The sequence below is a fragment of the Mauremys mutica genome, chromosome 3 (genome assembly GCF_020497125.1).
Source record: "Mauremys mutica isolate MM-2020 ecotype Southern chromosome 3, ASM2049712v1, whole genome shotgun sequence".
NCBI lineage: Eukaryota > Metazoa > Chordata > Testudines > Geoemydidae > Mauremys > Mauremys mutica.
Genome location: NC_059074.1, coordinates 211,457,469 through 211,467,150, shown reverse-complemented (window position 1 = coordinate 211,467,150; position 9,682 = coordinate 211,457,469). Strand labels below are relative to the sequence as shown.

The window sequence follows — 9,682 nt, the reverse complement described above, 5'->3', positions numbered from 1 at the left end:
CCTGGAGGCAGGTGGGCCGTTACAAGAGTCCTCACGAAACCAGACACTTATCTCACTGATGGTGACGTCTGCTCCACTCCCAGCTTCATGGCATCTGCATAGCCTGGAATCAACAACGCTCACTGTCTCACGGCTATTGGGCGCCTTCCATCTCACAATTGGGGTGGGCTCTTACCCTTCACTTCTTTCTCCGTGGTAATAAGCACAACACAAGAGGGAAAAACAGAAGTTATCAGAATCTGCAGTGTTGTGTAGGTTCTTCTTCTCCCATTACACCTTTATAGATACAATTAAAAAGCACGCAACACACACTCAGCCTTTGGAGCTCCTGGCCAGAAAATGCTGTGAAAGCCAAGACTATAATGGGGTTCAAGTAAGAACTAGGTACAGTAACTCCTCACTTAACGTTCCCGTTATGTTCCTGAAGAATGTGACTTTAAGTGAAACGATGTTAAGCAAGTCCAATTTCCCCATAAGAATGAATGTAAATGGGGGGTTACGCTGCAGGGAATTATTTTTTGCCATACAATACAGTACTATAGTTGGGGGGGTGCCCCCGCCTTACCCCACACGGGCACAGCCCACTGGCACTGGCGACAATGAGGCAGGCAAGGAGGCTGAAGGTGCTGTAGGCTAGCAGAAGCACGTTGCACAGGAGCAGCGGCAGCTTCCCCTCTCTGCAAGCACCAGGGTCGGGCGCCTCAACCCTCGGCCACCCAAGCCCCCACCCTTAACCTGCCTCTTCCTCCCCCCTCCTTCCCCTTTACTTCATACACCGCGTCCTCGCTCCTGCCCGCAGCAATCAGCTGGCTTGCGGCATTTGGAAGCAGGGGAGGGAGGGGGAGCCTACACAACGAGTCTTCACTCCCCGTCCCCGAATGCCACAAGCCAGCTGATTGCCACAGGCAGAAGGCGATGGGGGAAGGCACTGATCCGCGGGGTCTGCTGGCGGGCGGGAAGTGCTGGGGGGGGCATAGGAGAGCTGATGGGGGGCTGTCGACTGTGGACAAAGCAGGCAGCCAAACGCTGTTATAGCGAAGCATTGCACAACTTTAAAAACAGCATGTTTTGTAATTGAGCAGGGACCTAAGATTGAAACAATGTTAAGCGAGAGGATGTTAAGTGGAGAGTTACTGTCAATTCATGGAGGATGAATCCATCAACGGCTATGAGTCACGATGAGCAGGGATCGTGTCCCTGGCCTCTGTTTGCCAGAAGCTGAGAATGGGTGACAGTGGATGGATCACTTGGTAATTCCCTGTTCTGTTCATTCCTTCTGGGGCACCTGACATTAGCCACTGTCGGTAGACAGGATACTAGGCTAGATGGACCTTTGATCTGACCCAGTCTGGCCATTCTTACGTTCATATGTTAAGCAGCCTGTTGCACCTGCATCCAAGACAGTCACTGAGCAGAGAAGACTGTTGTCCCTTCCCTTGGTCGTAATCCCACAGAGCCCCATGGCCAACAAGGAGGCTCACGGCCTCTGAAGAAAACTTGAGTGGTACGGATGAGGGATAGAGGCCATAATTGTTCACTCACAGCCAATCATGGAGAAGGCAGAAAGCTGAGGACTCTTCATCTCTGCTTACAAGGATGTCCAGCCTGCTCAGGTTCACTTCTTCCAGTTTCTCCTCCGGCTCCAGCTCCTGGACAATTCCTCTGCAAACTAATAAAGACAAGCAGGAGCTATCACTACACAGAGCTCTATTAACACCCTCATCCCTGCCTCCCTCTCCCATCCCATCTCCAGCCGCCCCAGTCGAGGAACAGAGACTGAGCCCACACTATCAGTCACCGCTCCACTCTACAATCCACTGCTCCCCACGGGTTTCGTCCCCTAGCTCGCCTGCCCGTGTGCTATGAAGGGTGAGTGTTGGGCAGGAAGGAGAGAGAAGGGCTGAGGGGCCCCATGGGTGGAGGGAGGAATGGGGGTGCAGGTTGGGGAATGTTGGACAAAGGAGAAAAGGGCACTGGGGGGCCCACAGATCTAGGGACAGAGTGTGGTGCAAGTTGCGGTGGGAGGAAAGAAAAAAGGGGACTGAGGGGCCCAATGGATGGGGGAAATGAACTGGGGGGGCTGTTGGGGAGGAAGGGGCGCTGATCAGTCCCTACAGGTGGAGGCGCAGGTTGTGGTGAGCTGGGAGGATGTTGGAGAGAGATGGGGTCAGAGGAGTCCCTTGAATGGAGGAATGAACTCGGGGATACAGGTGTGTAGGTTGGGGAAAGTTGTTGCAGGCTGGCGAGTGGTGGGGAGGGAGGTAGGGTTCGGAAGGGGGCTATGGGAGAAGGCATGTATGGGGGAAAGTAGGGATGGGGTGCAGGTTGGGGTGGCCTAGGAGGTATTGGAGGGAAAGGAAAGGACTGAGGGGCCCAACGGATGGGGGGATAGACGGGGGTGGGTTGGTTTCGGCTAGAGGAACGGGCATTCAGATTGGAGAAGGCTGCAGGCATAGGGGGCGGGGTGGGTGGGTAGGTTGGGGACTGGGGAAGCAGGTTGGGGGTTCAAGGGGGGGATGAGGAAAGTTGGGGCGGGCTGGGGGGTGTGGGAGGGAAGAGGAAGGTTGTGGGGGGCTGAGGGGGCTTAGAGAATGTCACGGGGAGCTGGGGAGGTTGGGGGTGGGGGAGGTAGGGATGCAGCGCGCACTAGGGATGCGGGGGGGCTGGGGGCACCAAGGGGGCTTGGGAAATTCACAGTGTGCTGGAGGCACCGTGGGGGCCCGTGGGGGGAGGGAAGCTTGCGGTACACTGCAGGTGTGTGGGGAAGGTTGGTGGCCCATGAGGAGTTGGGGAAGCTCACAGCAGTGCGGGGGCACGGGGGGGCATGGGGGAGGTTGTGGGGGGTGTGGCTGGGCAGGGGGCTGTGGGAGCTGGGGGGGAGGAAAGGCACGCTGGGAGGGGGGGGAGCTGTGGCTGGGAGAGGGAAGCTATGGGGATGGGGGGGGGCTGTGGCTGGGTGGGGGGGAAGGCGCGCTGTGGGTGCCGGGGGGGGAGGTGGGGGTGGGAATGGGGGGGGTTGTGGCTGGGCAGGGGAGGGAGGAAAGATGCGCCAGTGGGGCTGTGGCTGGGTGAGGGATGCGGGGGGTACCGGGGGGAGGAAGGTGCTGGGGGTGCCGGGGGGGGCTGTGGCCGGGGTAGGCGGGGGGGCGGAAAAGCGCACCGGGGGGGCTGTAGCTGGGTGGGGGGAGGCAGGGGGGGCTGTGGCTGGACGGGGGGGGAGGCAAGGCACTGGGGGGAGGCGGGGGGGCTGTGGGAGCAGTTAGGGGGTCGGGGGGCCGGTCCCAAACACCCCGCGAGGAGGGGCGGGGTCGCTGGGCGCGGGGGGGGCCACGTCCCGGGGACGCAGCGGCTCGCGCCCAACACACCCAAGTCCCCCGCTTATCACGGGCGGCCTCCAGACCGCTGACGTCACTTCCGCTCCAGGCCCCGCCCTGCAAGCAGAGCCTGTCGCGCCCAAAGCACCGCCCGCTGGGTCCGCGGGGGCTGATGGGAGTTGTAGGCCGTGGCGCACTACAACTCCTACAAGCCCCTGCGTCCTCCCGCCCTGCGCCCCGCCCCGCAGCGGGGGCTGGGGGCTCTGGGACACCCCCCCCCACTATTAATCCTCTCCCGCCCCGGTGAAGGATTGAACAGCTGGAGACTGGGGCCATCTGCAGAACAGATGCAGAACTGTGTAAAAACCACCGATGGCGGAGAGATTTTAAAGCCGATATTATCGATCCATGTCAAACAGAACTAGAGACTGGAGCAAATGAGGCAAAACTAGAAAGGGAATGTGGAGGGAAGGGTTTTGCTACAGGAACAGCTGCTATTACTGAGAACATACAGACAGGCAACTCACTGCCCCCACCTCCCGCAGGATCCCATCCCTCTCCCCCCTCTCCCAGCCTCATCATCCCCCAATTCATTCCCGCTCCCAGGGGCGGCTCTCCGAATTCCGCCGCCCCACCGCTCGAGCTGCCAGGCGCCGGTCCCGCACCTCCGCGGGACCTCCCGCAGACGTGCCGCTGGTCCCGCGCCTACGGTGGAGCTTCTGCAGGCATGCCTGCGGGAGGTCCACACGAGCCGCGGGACCAGCGCACCCGCCACAGTCATGCCTGCTGGAGGTCCGGTCATCCCGCCGGACCCGCCTGCGCGGCTGGGGTCTGGAGCCGGCCCTGCCCCCTCCCCAACCCAGACACTCCCCTCCCCATCTTATCTTGGGCTCCGCAGGCTGCCAGGTCTGATTCCCCTGCAGCGGGGGCAGCGGCTGCTGCTGGGAGACAGCTGTGCAGCTGCAGAGTCCAGAGTCCTTTGCCCCAGCACTACCTTCCCCCTGTTTACCCCGCAGCCCCCCGAACCTCGTCACCCCCAATTCCTCTCCCCCCCACAAGCCTCGTCACCCCCAGAGTCTCCCCTCCCAGTCTTGTCCTACCCTGGGCTCTGGCCGGCTGATTGAATCAGCTCCGGCAGGCTGAGAGCTGCAGTCTGATTCAATTAGCCGGCCAGAGCCCAAGGTAAGACGAGACTCGGAGGGGAGGAATCTGGGGGTGACAAGGCTCGGGGGGCTGCCAGGCAAACCGGGGGAAGGTAGTGCTTGGGAAAAGGAGACTCTAGCTGCACAGAGCGAGGGGTCCTGTCTCCCAGCAGCAACCCCAGCCGCTCGCTGTATGGTAACCCTAACAACAGGTTCTAAACCGGCTTCAAATTTAGCAACCAGTTCCAGCGAACCAGCTCCAGCTCACCACTGTACATAGGTATCTGTGCCCCCCATGAACCCCCTAAGGCCCCACGGGACCCCTCCAGCCTGGACATAGGTATTTGTGCCCCCCACAAAACCCCTAAGCCCCCCAGGACCCCTCCAGCCTGGACCTAGGTATCTGTGCCCCCCCGAGCCCCACAAGCCCCCCCGGACCCCTCCAGCCTGGATAGGTATCTGTGCCCCGCCAGAACCCCCTAATCCCCCTCAAGACCCCATACCCTGGACGTAGGTATCTGTCTCCCCATGAACCTCCTAATCCCCCCAGCGACCCCTCCAGCCTGGACCTAGGTATCTGTGCCCCCCACGACTCTCGGAACCCCTACAGCCTGGACATAGGTATCTGTGTCCCCCAGAAGCCCCCTAGGGCCCCTACAGCTTGGAGAGAGGTCTGGGGAGACTCCCAGAACCCCCTAAACCACCCCAGGACCCCTACAGCCTGGAGAGAGGGCTGGGGGGCCCCCAAACCCCCTAAGCCCCCCAGGGACCCCTACATCTTGGAGAGAGGGCTGGGGGGGCCCGGAACCCCCTAAACCCCCCCAGTACCCTATAGTCTGGATAGAAGCTGGGGGGTTCCCCCGAGCCCCATAGGCACCCCCGGGATCCCTACAGCCTGGAGAGAGGCCTGGGGGCACCTCCGGAACCCCCTAAGCCCCCCCGGGACCCTTGCAGCATGGGAGAGAGGGCTGGGGGGCCCCCCGAACCCCCATCGAGACCGCAACATTCTGGAGAGAGGGCTGGGAGGGCCCCCGGAACCTCCTAAGCCCCAGTGACGGCTGCAGTGACACAGTGTGGACATGAAGGATAATACAAAGAGCAGTTCCTGCATGGAGCAACAGTGACACCGTGCGGCCACGCAGGGAAATACACAGACCATTTGCTGCATGGCGCTACAGTGACACCGTGTGGCCACGAAGGGTAATGCACAGAGCATTTCTCTCAGAGGAACAGTGACACCATGTGGCCACGAAGGGTAATGCACAGAGCATTTCCTGCATGGTGCAACAGTGACACCGTGTGGCCACGCAGGGAAATACACAGAGCATTTGCTGCATGGCGCTATAGTGACACCGTGTGGCCACACAGGGTAATGCACAGAGCATTTCTCATGGAGCAACAGTGACACCATGTGGCCACGCAGGGTAATGCACAGAGCATTTCTCTCAGAGGAACAGTGACACCATGTGGCCACGAAGGGTAATGCACAGAGCATTTCCTGCATGGTGCAACAGTGACACCGTGTGGCCACGCAGGGAAATACACAGAGCATTTGCTGCATGGCGCTATAGTGACACCGTGTGGCCACACAGGGTAATGCACAGAGCATTTCTCATGGAGCAACAGTGACACCATGTGGCCACGCAGGGTAATGCACAGAGCATTTCTCACGGAGCAACAGTGACACCGTGTGGCCACGCAGGGTAATGCACAGAGAAGTTCCTGCATGGAGCAACAGTGACACCGTGTGGCCACGCAGGGTAATGCACAGAGCAGTTCCTGCGTGGAGCAACAGTGACACCGTGTGGCCACGCAGGGTATTGCACAGAGCAGTTCCTGCATGGAGCAACAGTGACACCGTGTGGCCATGCATTGTAATGCACAGAGCATTTCTCTCAGAGGAACAGTGACACCATGTGGCCACACAGGGTAATGCACACAGCATTTCTCACTGAGGAATAGTGACACCAGGTGGCCATGAAGAGTAATGCACAGAACAGTTCCTGCATGGAACAACAGTGACACCGTGTGGCCGCGCAGGATAATGCACAGAGCATTTCTCACGGAGCAACAGTGACACCGTGTGGCTACGCCAGATAATGCACAGAGCATTTCTCACGGAGCAACAGTGACACTGTGTGGCCACATAGGGCAATGCAGAGAGCATTTCCTGGAGCCAAGTGGGCAGTGAGCAGAGCAATCACCAAAACAGACACTTATCTCATTGAGAGTGGTGGCTGCTCCACTCCCAGCTGGACGGCTCTTAGCAAGCATTACTGATGCCAGGTATCTCATCGCTCTCACTCGCTTTCCATCGCAGGAGGGGAGCGGACACTGACCCTCCACTTCTTTTCTATTGGTACTGACCCAGCACAAAGGGGGGAAAACAAACAGGTTAGCATCTCAGTCAGCAACGTTACATAGGTTCTTCTCCCATTTTCCACACCCCAGACCTCCACCCGTAACCCTTCTTCTGTTACACCTTCAGGACCACAACTAGAAAGAAGCCTGTTCCAACTACACCCAAAACAGCCACTCTGAACAGGAGACTTGTGCCTTTCCCTTGTCTGAATCCCACAGAGCCACATACCCAACGAGGAACAAAACTGGAGTGACAACAGAGGAGGAATTCCAAGCACTGACCACTTACTCACACCCTGTTATGTGGAAGGTAGAAAGTTGAGGTCTGTTAATCTGTGCTTAGAAGGATGTCCAGGCTGCTCAGGTCCATGTCTGCCAATTTCTCCTCTGGCTGCTGCTCCTGGATGATTCCTCTGCAAATGCAGCAAGTAACCCAAGCAAAAGCCATCACTACACAAAATTCAATTGGTGCATGAAATCTTGCCCTCATCCCTGCCTCCCTCTCCCATCCACTTCAGCTCCACTAGAGCAGAGATTCAGTCAACACCCACAGTCACCGTTGCAATCTAGTGTCCACTACCCTGCATGATTTCGGTCCCCTCCTACTTGTTCATAGCTCCCAAGACCAAGCCTGTGGGGATCCACACCTGCCCATGTCCTAAGAAAGGAGACAGCACAAGGAAAAGGCAAAGACAGAGAGAGAGTGACAGACAGAGTGTGTGTTGGCCAACACATTAGAGGAGAGAGACAGAAAAACGTGGGAGGAAGTCAAGAAACTCACTAGCTGGAGTCATCCCCCTGGGTCCAACCCTCTGCTGCGTAGGACACACTGCTTGTGGACAGAGAAATGACCAGCCCCTGAAAACGAGGACCTTGTCTCCCTCGTAACCACAGCTAGTCAGGAATCTTTTCCTACAAACCGAGCCACAGCTAATGACCAGTCCAACCCTGGAGGCAGGCGGGCCATTACCAGAGTCTTCAGCAAACTAGACACTTATCTCACTGGTGGTGATGGCTGCTCTGCTCCCAGCTCAACGGCATCGCCATAGCCTGGCATCAACAACGCTCGCTGTCTCACGGCTCTTCTGTGCTTTCCATCTCACAACGGGGACCTTGACTTCTCTCTCTGTGGTACTAAGCACAACACAAGAGGGAAAAACAAAAGTTATCATCGGAATCTGCAGTGTTGTGTAGGTGGTTCATCTCTCATTACACCTTTATAGATACAATTAAAAAGCACACAACCAACACTCAACATGTGGAGCTCCTTGCCAGAGAATGCTGTGAAAGCCAAGACTATAACAGGATTCAAAAAAGAACTAGGTAAATTCATGGAGGAAACGTGCATCAATGGCTATTGGTGAGGATGGGCAGAGATGGTGCCCTTAACCTCTGTTTGCCAGAAGCTGGGAATGGGCGACACAGGATGGATCACTTCTCGATTCCCTGTTCTGTTCATTCCCTCTGAAGCACCTGGCATTAGCCAGTCAGAAGACAGCATACTGGGGTAGATGGACCCTTGGTCTGCATAACATATGAACGTAAGAATAGCAGTGCTTGGTCAGTCTGTTGCACCTGCACCCAATAGAGCAGGGATCCCCAACCTTTTAGTGTGGCAGGCGCCGGACAACTAGCCACCGAGGAGCGTGGTCACCAAACAAGCAGCCACCAAGAACCAGCGTTATTGAGAGGCACCGCCGCCGAAAATCAGCAACATTTTGGCAGCAACGCTTCTTGATGACGCTGGTTCCGGGTGGTATTTCAGCGACTGCTTGTTTGGCAATTAGTAGGCAGGTGTACATAGCTGTCTTGGCAGACACCATGGCACCCACAGGCACCGCATTGGGGACTCCTGCAATAGAGTCACACTAAAGGAGACTATTGTCTCTTCCCCTCATCGTAATCCCACAGCTACTCCCACAATAGCGAAATTCTCCTCCCACACCCAGAACAAGGAGGAAAACTTTTATGAGAAACCAAACCCACCTAAAGGGAAGCAGCTGCCTGTACTCAGCCTCTACCATGCATTTACCTTAGGCTTCAGCTGTGATGCTAGAAGTCATGAAGTGTATTTATGCAGGAGGCAGAAAGTGAGGACTGTTCATGTTTGCTTAGAACGATGTCCAAGCCGCTCAGATGCAGTTTCTCCTCCAGCTACGGCTCCAGAACAACAATTCCTCTGTAAGAACAGCTAAAAAAGCCAGGCATGAGCCGTCATTACACAGAGCTCTTGCCCTCATCCCTGCCTCCCTCTTCCATCCTACCTTCATCAGCCCCCCACGATGAGACCAAGCTAACTCTGACAGTCACCGCTCCACTCGCACCGACAGCCCTCCATGATTTTCGTCCCCTCCTACTCCTCCATGGCTCACGAGACATGCAATACACACGTGCCAGTGTTCTATAAAAGGAGACGGCACAAGAAGGGGGGCGAAGAGAGAGAGCGTGTTGGCCAACACACTAGAGTAGAGAGCGAGAGAGAAACATGGGAGGAAGTCAAGCAACTCATCACCTGGAGTCATCCTCCTCGATACAAGCTTCTGCTGCGGAGTAGAAACTGTTCCTGACCAGAGAAGTGAGCCACCTCTGAAAATGGGACCTTTTCTCCCTCATAACCCACAGCTAGTGGGGAACCTTTTCCTACACACCGAGCCCTACATTACCGGGCTTCCCAACTTCAACTCAGGCGGGGTGTGAGCAGAGCCCTCCCCAAACCAGACACTTATGTCACTGACAGTGGCCTCTACTCAGCTCCCAGATGGATGGTGCTTGTCTGGGCTCAACAATGATCGCAGTCTCGCTGTTCTCACTCACTTTCCGCCATGTCATGGCAGTAGACTGATGCTTGACTTCTTTTCTCTTGGT

At 57.0% G+C, this 9,682-nt stretch overlaps 1 long non-coding RNA gene across 1 annotated transcript; it reads right to left on the bottom strand.

Moving 5' to 3' along the window:
* Nucleotides 1-7,822: 7,822 nt before the first annotated feature.
* On the bottom strand, nt 7,823-9,187 carry LOC123366465. Its single transcript, XR_006578089.1, has 3 exons — nt 9,082-9,187; nt 8,850-9,008; nt 7,823-7,951 (listed from the first exon to the last, which is right to left on the bottom strand). It is a non-coding gene; the product is annotated as an uncharacterized LOC123366465 (long non-coding RNA).
* Between the last annotated feature and the right edge of the window lie 495 nt (nt 9,188-9,682).